At 53.4% G+C, this 15629-nt stretch overlaps 8 non-coding genes across 8 annotated transcripts; all 8 read right to left on the bottom strand.

Annotated features, from left to right (window-relative positions):
• Positions 1-230: 230 nt before the first annotated feature.
• Positions 231-302, bottom strand: TRNAE-CUC (transfer RNA glutamic acid (anticodon CUC)). The gene has a single exon. It is a non-coding gene; the product is annotated as a tRNA-Glu (tRNA).
• Positions 303-932: 630 nt separating this feature from the next.
• TRNAE-UUC (transfer RNA glutamic acid (anticodon UUC)) lies at positions 933-1004 on the bottom strand. Its single transcript has one exon. It is a non-coding gene; the product is annotated as a tRNA-Glu (tRNA).
• A 1452-nt stretch (positions 1005-2456) lies between these two features.
• Positions 2457-2528, bottom strand: TRNAE-CUC (transfer RNA glutamic acid (anticodon CUC)). Its single transcript has one exon. It is a non-coding gene; the product is annotated as a tRNA-Glu (tRNA).
• Positions 2529-5384: 2856 nt separating this feature from the next.
• On the bottom strand, positions 5385-5456 carry TRNAE-UUC (transfer RNA glutamic acid (anticodon UUC)). Its single transcript has one exon. It is a non-coding gene; the product is annotated as a tRNA-Glu (tRNA).
• Positions 5457-9134: 3678 nt separating this feature from the next.
• On the bottom strand, positions 9135-9206 carry TRNAE-CUC (transfer RNA glutamic acid (anticodon CUC)). Its single transcript has one exon. It is a non-coding gene; the product is annotated as a tRNA-Glu (tRNA).
• A 630-nt stretch (positions 9207-9836) lies between these two features.
• Positions 9837-9908, bottom strand: TRNAE-UUC (transfer RNA glutamic acid (anticodon UUC)). Its single transcript has one exon. It is a non-coding gene; the product is annotated as a tRNA-Glu (tRNA).
• A 2154-nt stretch (positions 9909-12062) lies between these two features.
• On the bottom strand, positions 12063-12134 carry TRNAE-UUC (transfer RNA glutamic acid (anticodon UUC)). The gene has a single exon. It is a non-coding gene; the product is annotated as a tRNA-Glu (tRNA).
• A 2154-nt stretch (positions 12135-14288) lies between these two features.
• Positions 14289-14360, bottom strand: TRNAE-UUC (transfer RNA glutamic acid (anticodon UUC)). The gene has a single exon. It is a non-coding gene; the product is annotated as a tRNA-Glu (tRNA).
• Positions 14361-15629: the final 1269 nt, after the last annotated feature.

Consider the following 15629-nt stretch of genomic DNA (forward strand, 5'->3'; position numbering starts at 1 on the left):
AAGCCTACGAAAAGAAGCGCACCTCGGAATACAGAATCTCACTTCCTCAAGAGCCTTGCACAAGATATTTTCCTCCCGCCGAGGAAAGCAACTCAAAGGGAACCTTGCGAAAATCAAATTAGGAGCCAGATTGCGGGATGCTAGGCAAACTGTTTGTCAGAAAAGCAAATTCATTTTGAGAAGCCCTGACCTGCGGGAAGGAAAAGCATTCAAGGGCAGAAGAAGGACTGTTCCCTGACCGGGAATCGAACCCGGGCCGCGGCGGTGAGAGCGCCGAATCCTAACCACTAGACCACCAGGGAACCCAGAGCCATACAGCAAAAGTTCCTACACTGCTCTCCTAGTGACAAAGCTCATGGGGGCTGAAAGCATATTTTATTCTACAGCGAATATGAATCAGAACTTGAAAAAACACTCATGATTCCACCAGACTGTTTGTCACTTCCAAGCACAGGCCATCCCCTCCCCCGTGCTACTGAACCGACGAATTCCTGTACAATCGGGATCCCCGGGAAATCACAAGAGGGACACCTAGTGGCCGCTGATAGCTCAAAGACAGCTGGTACACCTTCTCACACCTACCTCGTTATTCAGCTTGCTGGAAGAATACATTGCGAATGACCGATTCAAGAGTGCAAGGGAGAAGAGTGCTCCAAAGTAGATGTATACATCGCAGCCGGGTTTTCCAGCAATTTACCTTTCTGATGAGCTGGTACTGCACTTTACGCCCACATAGAGCACCTGACTGGGTGGGGGACTGCGTGCGCATGAAGGTGGCTGAGGGCAATGGGAGCAAAGCAACCTGGGACACAGGGGACCCAGCCCCTTTCCTCTGCTTTCGTCTATAGGTCGGGGTGCCTTTTTAAGGACCTTCGATTAAAAAAAGCTGAGCTGCGTGGACAAATTACGCACGTCTACGTCTTAGAGGGATCTTCCCTGACCGGGAATCGAACCCGGGCCGCGGCGGTGAAAGCGCCGAATCCTAGCCACTAGACCACCAGGGAGGAGATGCTCTTGTGAGCCTGCCTTGCTCACTTCCTTATTGTGACTAAGCTAACTCCACTGTATAGATTGCCCATAAAGTACGAGTGGGGAAAAGTTAGGTGTCACACAGTGTGTTTGTCATAAGCAATTACCTTTATCCTCCTGCAAAAGCCTTTTTACTCTGCAATCACCTCTAGCTGGACAGCCTGCGCTGGAGCAGCCAGCATGAAAAGGGAGCTGAGTAAGGCAGGGCCTAGGGTCTCACCAGGGTGGCCGAGTGGTTAAGGCGTTGTACTTAAGATCCAATGGACAGTTGTCCGCATGGGTTCGAGCCCCATCCCTGGTATGGGTTTTCAGCGGGTGTGTAGGAACTTGCAGATGCTTTTTTAAAGCATTTTCCTCTGCCCTCCTCACCCTCCCAGTGCCCTTCCTTAACAGTCCCAATTCACGTCTCAGCTGTGGGGTCTGCTGCTACTCTGCACTTAGCATGGATGCTTCCCAAAGCAATGCAGTGCCACCTACGCAGAGCCCCTGCTTAGAGAAATACACCTCCTATGTCTTTTCCCACTGAAGGGAGCAGGAGGAAGTACTTGCTTCCTGGGGAACATGGGCCTGCCACTGGAATTTGTTAACCCGCCTCTTGCGGATTTCTCCCCTTTCTTTGATTTACACCTGCAGGCTCTCCCTTGCCATCGGAGCAGGATCTGCTGATGCAGGCCCGGCTGGATCAAATGTGCAAAGGCTTGTCCCCAGGCCTCGGGAAAAAATTGAGCAGAGATTCCCGCCTCCGCCTCCGCCTCCTCTTGCCTTCCGAACGGGCTTCCAAACGGGCAATGCCCTGACGGGTCCCCCACGCCCCATCCTGCCCATGCCCACACCCCTGTATATGAGGGTGACCCATGTCCCTCACCCTCCATGCTCGAACGGAAGACACGTGTGTCCTGAGGGGAGCGCCAGACAGGCATTTCTCCGGCCAGGCAGACCCCTGCAGCACCCGTTAGGCTCCAAAGCCTGTACATTCCCAAGATGCCACTGGTCACTATGCAAATCAGACAGCCCTGGCCACACCCTCTCCGCCGCTGGGCTCTGCTGCTTTCGGTACGTGCAGCTCAGCTTTTTCTTACCCTGAACCAGACTTCCGTTTCAGCAAAAAGGTGGGTTGCAGTGGGTCCGGGATGCCATTTGGAGACAAAGCCTGCGGCCCTGTCAAAGATGACTTCCTGCCGCACACCATGTGGTCAGAAGCCTACGAAAAGAAGCGCACCTCGGAATACAGAATCTCACTTCCTCAAGAGCCTTGCACAAGAGATTTTCCTCCCGCCGAGGAAAGCAACTCAAAGGGAACCTTGCGAAAATCAAATTAGGAGCCAGATTGCGGGATGCTAGGCAAACTGTTTGTCAGAAAAGCAAATTCATTTTGAGAAGCCCTGACCTGCGGGAAGGAAAAGCATTCAAGGGCAGAAGAAGGACTGTTCCCTGACCGGGAATCGAACCCGGGCCGCGGCGGTGAGAGCGCCGAATCCTAACCACTAGACCACCAGGGAACCCAGAGCCATACAGCAAAAGTTCCTACACTGCTCTCCTAGTGACAAAGCTCATGGGGGCTGAAAGCATATTTTATTCTACAGCGAATATGAATCAGAACTTGAAAAAACACTCATGATTCCACCAGACTGTTTGTCACTTCCAAGCACAGGCCATCCCCTCCCCCGTGCTACTGAACCGACGAATTCCTGTACAATCGGGATCCCCGGGAAATCACAAGAGGGACACCTAGTGGCCGCTGATAGCTCAAAGACAGCTGGTACACCTTCTCACACCTACCTCGTTATTCAGCTTGCTGGAAGAATACATTGCGAATGACCGATTCAAGAGTGCAAGGGAGAAGAGTGCTCCAAAGTAGATGTATACATCGCAGCCGGGTTTTCCAGCAATTTACCTTTCTGATGAGCTGGTACTGCACTTTACGCCCACATAGAGCACCTGACTGGGTGGGGGACTGCGTGCGCATGAAGGTGGCTGAGGGCAATGGGAGCAAAGCAACCTGGGACACAGGGGACCCAGCCCCTTTCCTCTGCTTTCGTCTATAGGTCGGGGTGCCTTTTTAAGGACCTTCGATTAAAAAAAGCTGAGCTGCGTGGACAAATTACGCACGTCTACGTCTTAAAGGGATCTTCCCTGACCGGGAATCGAACCCGGGCCGCGGCGGTGAAAGTGCCGAATCCTAGCCACTAGACCACCAGGGAGGAGATGCTCTTGTGAGCCTGCCTTGCTCACTTCCTTATTGTGACTAAGCTAACTCCACTGTATAGATTGCCCATAAAGTACGAGTGGGGAAAAGTTAGGTGTCACACAGTGTGTTTGTCATAAGCAATTACCTTTATCCTCCTGCAAAAGCCTTTTTACTCTGCAATCACCTCTTGCTGGACAGCCTGCGCTGGAGCAGCCAGCATGAAAAGGGAGCTGAGTAAAGCAGGGCCTAGGGTCTCACCAGGGTGGCCGAGTGGTTAAGGCGTTGGACTTAAGATCCAATGGACAGTTGTCCGCATGGGTTCGAGCCCCATCCCTGGTATGGGTTTTCAGCGGGTGTGTAGGAACTTGCAGATGCTTTTTTAAAGCATTTTCCTCTGCCCTCCTCACCCTCCCAGTGCCCTTCCTTAACAGTCCCAATTCACGTCTCAGCTGTGGGGTCTGCTGCTACTCTGCACTTAGCATGGATGCTTCCCAAAGCAATGCAGTGCCACCTACGCAGAGCCCCTGCTTAGAGAAATACACCTCCTATGTCTTTTCCCACTGAAGGGAGCAGGAGGAAGTACTTGCTTCCTGGGGAACATGGGCCTGCCACTGGAATTTGTTAACCCGCCTCTTGCGGATTTCTCCCCTTTCTTTGATTTACACCTGCAGGCTCTCCCTTGCCATCGGAGCAGGATCTGCTGATGCAGGCCCGGCTGGATCAAATGTGCAAAGGCTTGTCCCCAGGCCTCGGGAAAAAATTGAGCAGAGATTCCCGCCTCCGCCTCCGCCTCCTCTTGCCTTCCGAACGGGCTTCCAAACGGGCAATGCCCTGACGGGTCCCCCACGCCCCATCCTGCCCATGCCCACACCCCTGTATATGAGGGTGACCCATGTCCCTCACCCTCCATGCTCGAACGGAAGACACGTGTGTCCTGAGGGGAGCGCCAGACAGGCATTTCTCCGGCCAGGCAGACCCCTGCAGCACCCGTTAGGCTCCAAAGCCTGTACATTCCCAAGATGCCACTGGTCACTATGCAAATCAGACAGCCCTGGCCACACCCTCTCCGCCGCTGGGCTCTGCTGCTTTCGGTACGTGCAGCTCAGCTTTTTCTTACCCTGAACCAGACTTCCGTTTCAGCAAAAAGGTGGGTTGCAGTGGGTCCGGGATGCCATTTGGAGACAAAGCCTGCGGCCCTGTCAAAGATGACTTCCTGCCGCACACCATGTGGTCAGAAGCCTACGAAAAGAAGCGCACCTCGGAATACAGAATCTCACTTCCTCAAGAGCCTTGCACAAGAGATTTTCCTCCCGCCGAGGAAAGCAACTCAAAGGGAACCTTGCGAAAATCAAATTAGGAGCCAGATTGCGGGATGCTAGGCAAACTGTTTGTCAGAAAAGCAAATTCATTTTGAGAAGCCCTGACCTACGGGAAGGAAAAGCATTCAAGGGCAGAAGAAGGACTGTTCCCTGACCGGGAATCGAACCCGGGCCGCAGCGGTGAGAGCGCCGAATCCTAACCACTAGACCACCAGGGAACCCAGAGCCATACAGCAAAAGTTCCTACACTGCTCTCCTAGTGACAAAGCTCATGGGGGCTGAAAGCATATTTTATTCTACAGCGAATATGAATCAGAACTTGAAAAAACACTCATGATTCCACCAGACTGTTTGTCACTTCCAAGCACAGGCCATCCCCTCCCCCGTGCTACTGAACCGACGAATTCCTGTACAATCGGGATCCCCGGGAAATCACAAGAGGGACACCTAGTGGCCGCTGATAGCTCAAAGACAGCTGGTACACCTTCTCACACCTACCTCGTTATTCAGCTTGCTGGAAGAATACATTGCGAATGACCGATTCAAGAGTGCAAGGGAGAAGAGTGCTCCAAAGTAGATGTATACATCGCAGCCGGGTTTTCCAGCAATTTACCTTTCTGATGAGCTGGTACTGCACTTTACGCCCACATAGAGCACCTGACTGGGTGGGGGACTGCGTGCGCATGAAGGTGGCTGAGGGCAATGGGAGCAAAGCAACCTGGGACACAGGGGACCCAGCCCCTTTCCTCTGCTTTCGTCTATAGGTCGGGGTGCCTTTTTAAGGACCTTCGATTAAAAAAAGCTGAGCTGCGTGGACAAATTACGCACGTCTACGTCTTAGAGGGATCTTCCCTGACCGGGAATCGAACCCGGGCCGCGGCGGTGAAAGCGCCGAATCCTAGCCACTAGACCACCAGGGAGGAGATGCTCTTGTGAGCCTGCCTTGCTCACTTCCTTATTGTGACTAAGCTAACTCCACTGTATAGATTGCCCATAAAGTACGAGTGGGGAAAAGTTAGGTGTCACACAGTGTGTTTGTCATAAGCAATTACCTTTATCCTCCTGCAAAAGCCTTTTTACTCTGCAATCACCTCTTGCTGGACAGCCTGCGCTGGAGCAGCCAGCATGAAAAGGGAGCTGAGTAAGGCAGGGCCTAGGGTCTCACCAGGGTGGCCGAGTGGTTAAGGCGTTGGACTTAAGATCCAATGAACAGTTGTCCGCATGGGTTCGAGCCCCATCCCTGGTATGGGTTTTCAGCGGGTGTGTAGGAACTTGCAGATGCTTTTTTAAAGCATTTTCCTCTGCCCTCCTCACCCTCCCAGTGCCCTTCCTTAACAGTCCCAATTCACGTCTCAGCTGTGGGGTCTGCTGCTACTCTGCACTTAGCATGGATGCTTCCCAAAGCAATGCAGTGCCACCTACGCAGAGCCCCTGCTTAGAGAAATACACCTCCTATGTCTTTTCCCACTGAAGGGAGCAGGAGGAAGTACTTGCTTCCTGGGGAACATGGGCCTGCCACTGGAATTTGTTAACCCGCCTCTTGCGGATTTCTCCCCTTTCTTTGATTTACACCTGCAGGCTCTCCCTTGCCATCGGAGCAGGATCTGCTGATGCAGGCCCGGCTGGATCAAATGTGCAAAGGCTTGTCCCCAGGCCTCGGGAAAAAATTGAGCAGAGATTCCCGCCTCCGCCTCCGCCTCCTCTTGCCTTCCGAACGGGCTTCCAAACGGGCAATGCCCTGACGGGTCCCCCACGCCCCATCCTGCCCATGCCCACACCCCTGTATATGAGGGTGACCCATGTCCCTCACCCTCCATGCTCGAACGGAAGACACGTGTGTCCTGAGGGGAGCGCCAGACAGGCATTTCTCCGGCCAGGCAGACCCCTGCAGCACCCGTTAGGCTCCAAAGCCTGTACATTCCCAAGATGCCACTGGTCACTATGCAAATCAGACAGCCCTGGCCACACCCTCTCCGCCGCTGGGCTCTGCTGCTTTCGGTACGTGCAGCTCAGCTTTTTCTTACCCTGAACCAGACTTCCGTTTCAGCAAAAAGGTGGGTTGCAGTGGGTCCGGGATGCCATTTGGAGACAAAGCCTGCGGCCCTGTCAAAGATGACTTCCTGCCGCACACCATGTGGTCAGAAGCCTACGAAAAGAAGCGCACCTCGGAATACAGAATCTCACTTCCTCAAGAGCCTTGCACAAGAGATTTTCCTCCCGCCGAGGAAACCAACTCAAAGGGAACCTTGCGAAAATCAAATTAGGAGCCAGATTGCGGGATGCTAGGCAAACTGTTTGTCAGAAAAGCAAATTCATTTTGAGAAGCCCTGACCTGCGGGAAGGAAAAGCATTCAAGGGCAGAAGAAGGACTGTTCCCTGACCGGGAATCAAACCCGGGCCGCGGCGGTGAGAGCGCCGAATCCTAACCACTAGACCACCAGGGAACCCAGAGCCATACAGCAAAAGTTCCTACACTGCTCTCCTAGTGACAAAGCTCATGGGGGCTGAAAGCATATTTTATTCTACAGCGAATATGAATCAGAACTTGAAAAAACACTCATGATTCCACCAGACTGTTTGTCACTTCCAAGCACAGGCCATCCCCTCCCCCGTGCTACTGAACCGACGAATTCCTGTACAATCGGGATCCCCGGGAAATCACAAGAGGGACACCTAGTGGCCGCTGATAGCTCAAAGACAGCTGGTACACCTTCTCACACCTACCTCGTTATTCAGCTTGCTGGAAGAATACATTGCGAATGACCGATTCAAGAGTGCAAGGGAGAAGAGTGCTCCAAAGTAGATGTATACATCGCAGCCGGGTTTTCCAGCAATTTACCTTTCTGATGAGCTGGTACTGCACTTTACGCCCACATAGAGCACCTGACTGGGTGGGGGACTGCGTGCGCATGAAGGTGGCTGAGGGCAATGGGAGCAAAGCAACCTGGGACACAGGGGACCCAGCCCCTTTCCTCTGCTTTCGTCTATAGGTCGGGGTGCCTTTTTAAGGACCTTCGATTAAAAAAAGCTGAGCTGCGTGGACAAATTACGCACGTCTACGTCTTAGAGGGATCTTCCCTGACCGGGAATCGAACCCGGGCCGCGGCGGTGAAAGTGCCGAATCCTAGCCACTAGACCACCAGGGAGGAGATGCTCTTGTGAGCCTGCCTTGCTCACTTCCTTATTGTGACTAAGCTAACTCCACTGTATAGATTGCCCATAAAGTACGAGTGGGGAAAAGTTAGGTGTCACACAGTGTGTTTGTCATAAGCAATTACCTTTATCCTCCTGCAAAAGCCTTTTTACTCTGCAATCACCTCTTGCTGGACAGCCTGCGCTGGAGCAGCCAGCATGAAAAGGGAGCTGAGTAAGGCAGGGCCTAGGGTCTCACCAGGGTGGCCGAGTGGTTAAGGCGTTGGACTTAAGATCCAATGGACAGTTGTCCGCATGGGTTCGAGCCCCATCCCTGGTATGGGTTTTCAGCGGGTGTGTAGGAACTTGCAGATGCTTTTTTAAAGCATTTTCCTCTGCCTTCCTCACCCTCCCAGTGCCCTTCCTTTACAGTCCCAATTCACGTCTCAGCTGTGGGGTCTGCTGCTACTCTGCACTTAGCATGGATGCTTCCCAAAGCAATGCAGTGCCACCTACGCAGAGCCCCTGCTTAGAGAAATACACCTCCTATGTCTTTTCCCACTGAAGGGAGCAGGAGGAAGTACTTGCTTCCTGGGGAACATGGGCCTGCCACTGGAATTTGTTAACCCGCCTCTTGCGGATTTCTCCCCTTTCTTTGATTTACACCTGCAGGCTCTCCCTTGCCATCGGAGCAGGATCTGCTGATGCAGGCCCGGCTGGATCAAATGTGCAAAGGCTTGTCCCCAGGCCTCGGGAAAAAATTGAGCAGAGATTCCCGCCTCCGCCTCCGCCTCCTCTTGCCTTCCGAACGGGCTTCCAAACGGGCAATGCCCTGACGGGTCCCCCACGCCCCATCCTGCCCATGCCCACACCCCTGTATATGAGGGTGACCCATGTCCCTCACCCTCCATGCTCGAACGGAAGACACGTGTGTCCTGAAGGGAGCGCCAGACAGGCATTTCTCCGGCCAGGCAGACCCCTGCAGCACCCGTTAGGCTCCAAAGCCTGTACATTCCCAAGATGCCACTGGTCACTATGCAAATCAGACAGCCCTGGCCACACCCTCTCCGCCGCTGGGCTCTGCTGCTTTCGGTACGTGCAGCTCAGCTTTTTCTTACCCTGAACCAGACTTCCGTTTCAGCAAAAAGGTGGGTTGCAGTGGGTCCGGGATGCCATTTGGAGACAAAGCCTGCGGCCCTGTCAAAGATGACTTCCTGCCGCACACCATGTGGTCAGAAGCCTACGAAAAGAAGCGCACCTCGGAATACAGAATCTCACTTCCTCAAGAGCCTTGCACAAGAGATTTTCCTCCCGCCGAGGAAAGCAACTCAAAGGGAACCTTGCGAAAATCAAATTAGGAGCCAGATTGCGGGATGCTAGGCAAACTGTTTGTCAGAAAAGCAAATTCATTTTGAGAAGCCCTGACCTGCGGGAAGGAAAAGCATTCAAGGGCAGAAGAAGGACTGTTCCCTGACCGGGAATCGAACCCGGGCCGCGGCGGTGAGAGCGCCGAATCCTAACCACTAGACCACCAGGGAACCCAGAGCCATACAGCAAAAGTTCCTACACTGCTCTCCTAGTGACAAAGCTCATGGGGGCTGAAAGCATATTTTATTCTACAGCGAATATGAATCAGAACTTGAAAAAACACTCATGATTCCACCAGACTGTTTGTCACTTCCAAGCACAGGCCATCCCCTCCCCCGTGCTACTGAACCGACGAATTCCTGTACAATCGGGATCCCCGGGAAATCACAAGAGGGACACCTAGTGGCCGCTGATAGCTCAAAGACAGCTGGTACACCTTCTCACACCTACCTCGTTATTCAGCTTGCTGGAAGAATACATTGCGAATGACCGATTCAAGAGTGCAAGGGAGAAGAGTGCTCCAAAGTAGATGTATACATCGCAGCCGGGTTTTCCAGCAATTTACCTTTCTGATGAGCTGGTACTGCACTTTACGCCCACATAGAGCACCTGACTGGGTGGGGGACTGCGTGCGCATGAAGGTGGCTGAGGGCAATGGGAGCAAAGCAACCTGGGACACAGGGGACCCAGCCCCTTTCCTCTGCTTTCGTCTATAGGTCGGGGTGCCTTTTTAAGGACCTTCGATTAAAAAAAGCTGAGCTGCGTGGACAAATTACGCACGTCTACGTCTTAGAGGGATCTTCCCTGACCGGGAATCGAACCCGGGCCGCGGCGGTGAAAGCGCCGAATCCTAGCCACTAGACCACCAGGGAGGAGATGCTCTTGTGAGCCTGCCTTGCTCACTTCCTTATTGTGACTAAGCTAACTCCACTGTATAGATTGCCCATAAAGTACGAGTGGGGAAAAGTTAGGTGTCACACAGTGTGTTTGTCATAAGCAATTACCTTTATCCTCCTGCAAAAGCCTTTTTACTCTGCAATCACCTCTTGCTGGACAGCCTGCGCTGGAGCAGCCAGCATGAAAAGGGAGCTGAGTAAGGCAGGGCCTAGGGTCTCACCAGGGTGGCCGAGTGGTTAAGGCGTTGGACTTAAGATCCAATGGACAGTTGTCCGCATGGGTTCGAGCCCAATCCCTGGTATGGGTTTTCAGCGGGTGTGTAGGAACTTGCAGATGCTTTTTTAAAGCATTTTCCTCTGCCCTCCTCACCCTCCCAGTGCCCTTCCTTAACAGTCCCAATTCACGTCTCAGCTGTGGGGTCTGCTGCTACTCTGCACTTAGCATGGATGCTTCCCAAAGCAATGCAGTGCCACCTACGCAGAGCCCCTGCTTAGAGAAATACACCTCCTATGTCTTTTCCCACTGAAGGGAGCAGGAGGAAGTACTTGCTTCCTGGGGAACATGGGCCTGCCACTGGAATTTGTTAACCCGCCTCTTGCGGATTTCTCCCCTTTCTTTGATTTACACCTGCAGGCTCTCCCTTGCCATCGGAGCAGGATCTGCTGATGCAGGCCCGGCTGGATCAAATGTGCAAAGGCTTGTCCCCAGGCCTCGGGAAAAAATTGAGCAGAGATTCCCGCCTCCGCCTCCGCCTCCTCTTGCCTTCCGAACGGGCTTCCAAACGGGCAATGCCCTGACGGGTCCCCCACGCCCCATCCTGCCCATGCCCACACCCCTGTATATGAGGGTGACCCATGTCCCTCACCCTCCATGCTCGAACGGAAGACACGTGTGTCCTGAGGGGAGCGCCAGACAGGCATTTCTCCGGCCAGGCAGACCCCTGCAGCACCCGTTAGGCTCCAAAGCCTGTACATTCCCAAGATGCCACTGGTCACTATGCAAATCAGACAGCCCTGGCCACACCCTCTCCGCCGCTGGGCTCTGCTGCTTTCGGTACGTGCAGCTCAGCTTTTTCTTACCCTGAACCAGACTTCCGTTTCAGCAAAAAGGTGGGTTGCAGTGGGTCCGGGATGCCATTTGGAGACAAAGCCTGCGGCCCTGTCAAAGATGACTTCCTGCCGCACACCATGTGGTCAGAAGCCTACGAAAAGAAGCGCACCTCGGAATACAGAATCTCACTTCCTCAAGAGCCTTGCACAAGAGATTTTCCTCCCGCCGAGGAAAGCAACTCAAAGGGAACCTTGCGAAAATCAAATTAGGAGCCAGATTGCGGGATGCTAGGCAAACTGTTTGTCAGAAAAGCAAATTCATTTTGAGAAGCCCTGACCTGCGGGAAGGAAAAGCATTCAAGGGCAGAAGAAGGACTGTTCCCTGACCGGGAATCGAACCCGGGCCGCAGCGGTGAGAGCGCCGAATCCTAACCACTAGACCACCAGGGAACCCAGAGCCATACAGCAAAAGTTCCTACACTGCTCTCCTAGTGACAAAGCTCATGGGGGCTGAAAGCATATTTTATTCTACAGCGAATATGAATCAGAACTTGAAAAAACACTCATGATTCCACCAGACTGTTTGTCACTTCCAAGCACAGGCCATCCCCTCCCCCGTGCTACTGAACCGACGAATTCCTGTACAATCGGGATCCCCGGGAAATCACAAGAGGGACACCTAGTGGCCGCTGATAGCTCAAAGACAGCTGGTACACCTTCTCACACCTACCTCGTTATTCAGCTTGCTGGAAGAATACATTGCGAATGACCGATTCAAGAGTGCAAGGGAGAAGAGTGCTCCAAAGTAGATGTATACATCGCAGCCGGGTTTTCCAGCAATTTACCTTTCTGATGAGCTGGTACTGCACTTTACGCCCACATAGAGCACCTGACTGGGTGGGGGACTGCGTGCGCATGAAGGTGGCTGAGGGCAATGGGAGCAAAGCAACCTGGGACACAGGGGACCCAGCCCCTTTCCTCTGCTTTCGTCTATAGGTCGGGGTGCCTTTTTAAGGACCTTCGATTAAAAAAAGCTGAGCTGCGTGGACAAATTACGCACGTCTACGTCTTAGAGGGATCTTCCCTGACCGGGAATCGAACCCGGGCCGCGGCGGTGAAAGCGCCGAATCCTAGCCACTAGACCACCAGGGAGGAGATGCTCTTGTGAGCCTGCCTTGCTCACTTCCTTATTGTGACTAAGCTAACTCCACTGTATAGATTGCCCATAAAGTACGAGTGGGGAAAAGTTAGGTGTCACACAGTGTGTTTGTCATAAGCAATTACCTTTATCCTCCTGCAAAAGCCTTTTTACTCTGCAATCACCTCTTGCTGGACAGCCTGCGCTGGAGCAGCCAGCATGAAAAGGGAGCTGAGTAAGGCAGGGCCTAGGGTCTCACCAGGGTGGCCGAGTGGTTAAGGCGTTGGACTTAAGATCCAATGGACAGTTGTCCGCATGGGTTCGAGCCCCATCCCTGGTATGGGTTTTCAGCGGGTGTGTAGGAACTTGCAGATGCTTTTTTAAAGCATTTTCCTCTGCCCTCCTCACCCTCCCAGTGCCCTTCCTTAACAGTCCCAATTCACGTCTCAGCTGTGGGGTCTGCTGCTACTCTGCACTTAGCATGGATGCTTCCCAAAGCAATGCAGTGCCACCTACGCAGAGCCCCTGCTTAGAGAAATACACCTCCTATGTCTTTTCCCACTGAAGGGAGCAGGAGGAAGTACTTGCTTCCTGGGGAACATGGGCCTGCCACTGGAATTTGTTAACCCGCCTCTTGCGGATTTCTCCCCTTTCTTTGATTTACACCTGCAGGCTCTCCCTTGCCATCGGAGCAGGATCTGCTGATGCAGGCCCGGCTGGATCAAATGTGCAAAGGCTTGTCCCCAGGCCTCGGGAAAAAATTGAGCAGAGATTCCCGCCTCCGCCTCCGCCTCCTCTTGCCTTCCGAACGGGCTTCCAAACGGGCAATGCCCTGACGGGTCCCCCACGCCCCATCCTGCCCATGCCCACACCCCTGTATATGAGGGTGACCCATGTCCCTCACCCTCCATGCTCGAACGGAAGACACGTGTGTCCTGAGGGGAGCGCCAGACAGGCATTTCTCCGGCCAGGCAGACCCCTGCAGCACCCGTTAGGCTCCAAAGCCTGTACATTCCCAAGATGCCACTGGTCACTATGCAAATCAGACAGCCCTGGCCACACCCTCTCCGCCGCTGGGCTCTGCTGCTTTCGGTACGTGCAGCTCAGCTTTTTCTTACCCTGAACCAGACTTCCGTTTCAGCAAAAAGGTGGGTTGCAGTGGGTCCGGGATGCCATTTGGAGACAAAGCCTGCGGCCCTGTCAAAGATGACTTCCTGCCGCACACCATGTGGTCAGAAGCCTACGAAAAGAAGCGCACCTCGGAATACAGAATCTCACTTCCTCAAGAGCCTTGCACAAGAGATTTTCCTCCCGCCGAGGAAAGCAACTCAAAGGGAACCTTGCGAAAATCAAATTAGGAGCCAGATTGCGGGATGCTAGGCAAACTGTTTGTCAGAAAAGCAAATTCATTTTGAGAAGCCCTGACCTGCGGGAAGGAAAAGCATTCAAGGGCAGAAGAAGGACTGTTCCCTGACCGGGAATCGAACCCGGGCCGCAGCGGTGAGAGCGCCGAATCCTAACCACTAGACCACCAGGGAACCCAGAGCCATACAGCAAAAGTTCCTACACTGCTCTCCTAGTGACAAAGCTCATGGGGGCTGAAAGCATATTTTATTCTACAGCGAATATGAATCAGAACTTGAAAAAACACTCATGATTCCACCAGACTGTTTGTCACTTCCAAGCACAGGCCATCCCCTCCCCCGTGCTACTGAACCGACGAATTCCTGTACAATCGGGATCCCCGGGAAATCACAAGAGGGACACCTAGTGGCCGCTGATAGCTCAAAGACAGCTGGTACACCTTCTCACACCTACCTCGTTATTCAGCTTGCTGGAAGAATACATTGCGAATGACCGATTCAAGAGTGCAAGGGAGAAGAGTGCTCCAAAGTAGATGTATACATCGCAGCCGGGTTTTCCAGCAATTTACCTTTCTGATGAGCTGGTACTGCACTTTACGCCCACATAGAGCACCTGACTGGGTGGGGGACTGCGTGCGCATGAAGGTGGCTGAGGGCAATGGGAGCAAAGCAACCTGGGACACAGGGGACCCAGCCCCTTTCCTCTGCTTTCGTCTATAGGTCGGGGTGCCTTTTTAAGGACCTTCGATTAAAAAAAGCTGAGCTGCGTGGACAAATTACGCACGTCTACGTCTTAGAGGGATCTTCCCTGACCGGGAATCGAACCCGGGCCGCGGCGGTGAAAGCGCCGAATCCTAGCCACTAGACCACCAGGGAGGAGATGCTCTTGTGAGCCTGCCTTGCTCACTTCCTTATTGTGACTAAGCTAACTCCACTGTATAGATTGCCCATAAAGTACGAGTGGGGAAAAGTTAGGTGTCACACAGTGTGTTTGTCATAAGCAATTACCTTTATCCTCCTGCAAAAGCCTTTTTACTCTGCAATCACCTCTTGCTGGACAGCCTGCGCTGGAGCAGCCAGCATGAAAAGGGAGCTGAGTAAGGCAGGGCCTAGGGTCTCACCAGGGTGGCCGAGTGGTTAAGGCGTTGGACTTAAGATCCAATGGACAGTTGTCCGCATGGGTTCGAGCCCCATCCCTGGTATGGGTTTTCAGCGGGTGTGTAGGAACTTGCAGATGCTTTTTTAAAGCATTTTCCTCTGCCTTCCTCACCCTCCCAGTGCCCTTCCTTAACAGTCCCAATTCACGTCTCAGCTGTGGGGTCTGCTGCTACTCTGCACTTAGCATGGATGCTTCCCAAAGCAATGCAGTGCCACCTACGCAGAGCCCCTGCTTAGAGAAATACACCTCCTATGTCTTTTCCCACTGAAGGGAGCAGGAGGAAGTACTTGCTTCCTGGGGAACATGGGCCTGCCACTGGAATTTGTTAACCCGCCTCTTGCGGATTTCTCCCCTTTCTTTGATTTACACCTGCAGGCTCTCCCTTGCCATCGGAGCAGGATCTGCTGATGCAGGCCCGGCTGGATCAAATGTGCAAAGGCTTGTCCCCAGGCCTCGGGAAAAAATTGAGCAGAGATTCCCGCCTCCGCCTCCGCCTCCTCTTGCCTTCCGAACGGGCTTCCAAACGGGCAATGCCCTGACGGGTCCCCCACGCCCCATCCTGCCCATGCCCACACCCCTGTATATGAGGGTGACCCATGTCCCTCACCCTCCATGCTCGAACGGAAGACACGTGTGTCCTGAGGGGAGCGCCAGACAGGCATTTCTCCGGCCAGGCAGACCCCTGCAGCACCCGTTAGGCTCCAAAGCCTGTACATTCCCAAGATGCCACTGGTCACTATGCAAATCAGACAGCCCTGGCCACACCCTCTCCGCCGCTGGGCTCTGCTGCTTTCGGTACGTGCAGCTCAGCTTTTTCTTACCCTGAACCAGACTTCCGTTTCAGCAAAAAGGTGGGTTGCAGTGGGTCCGGGATGCCATTTGGAGACAAAGCCTGCGGCCCTGTCAAAGATGACTTCCTGCCGCACACCATGTGGTCAGAAGCCTACGAAAAGAAGCGCACCTCGGAATACAGAATCTCACTTCCT

This window comes from Triturus cristatus, chromosome 5_2, assembly GCF_964204655.1.
Source record: "Triturus cristatus chromosome 5_2, aTriCri1.1, whole genome shotgun sequence".
Lineage (NCBI taxonomy): Eukaryota > Metazoa > Chordata > Amphibia > Caudata > Salamandridae > Triturus > Triturus cristatus.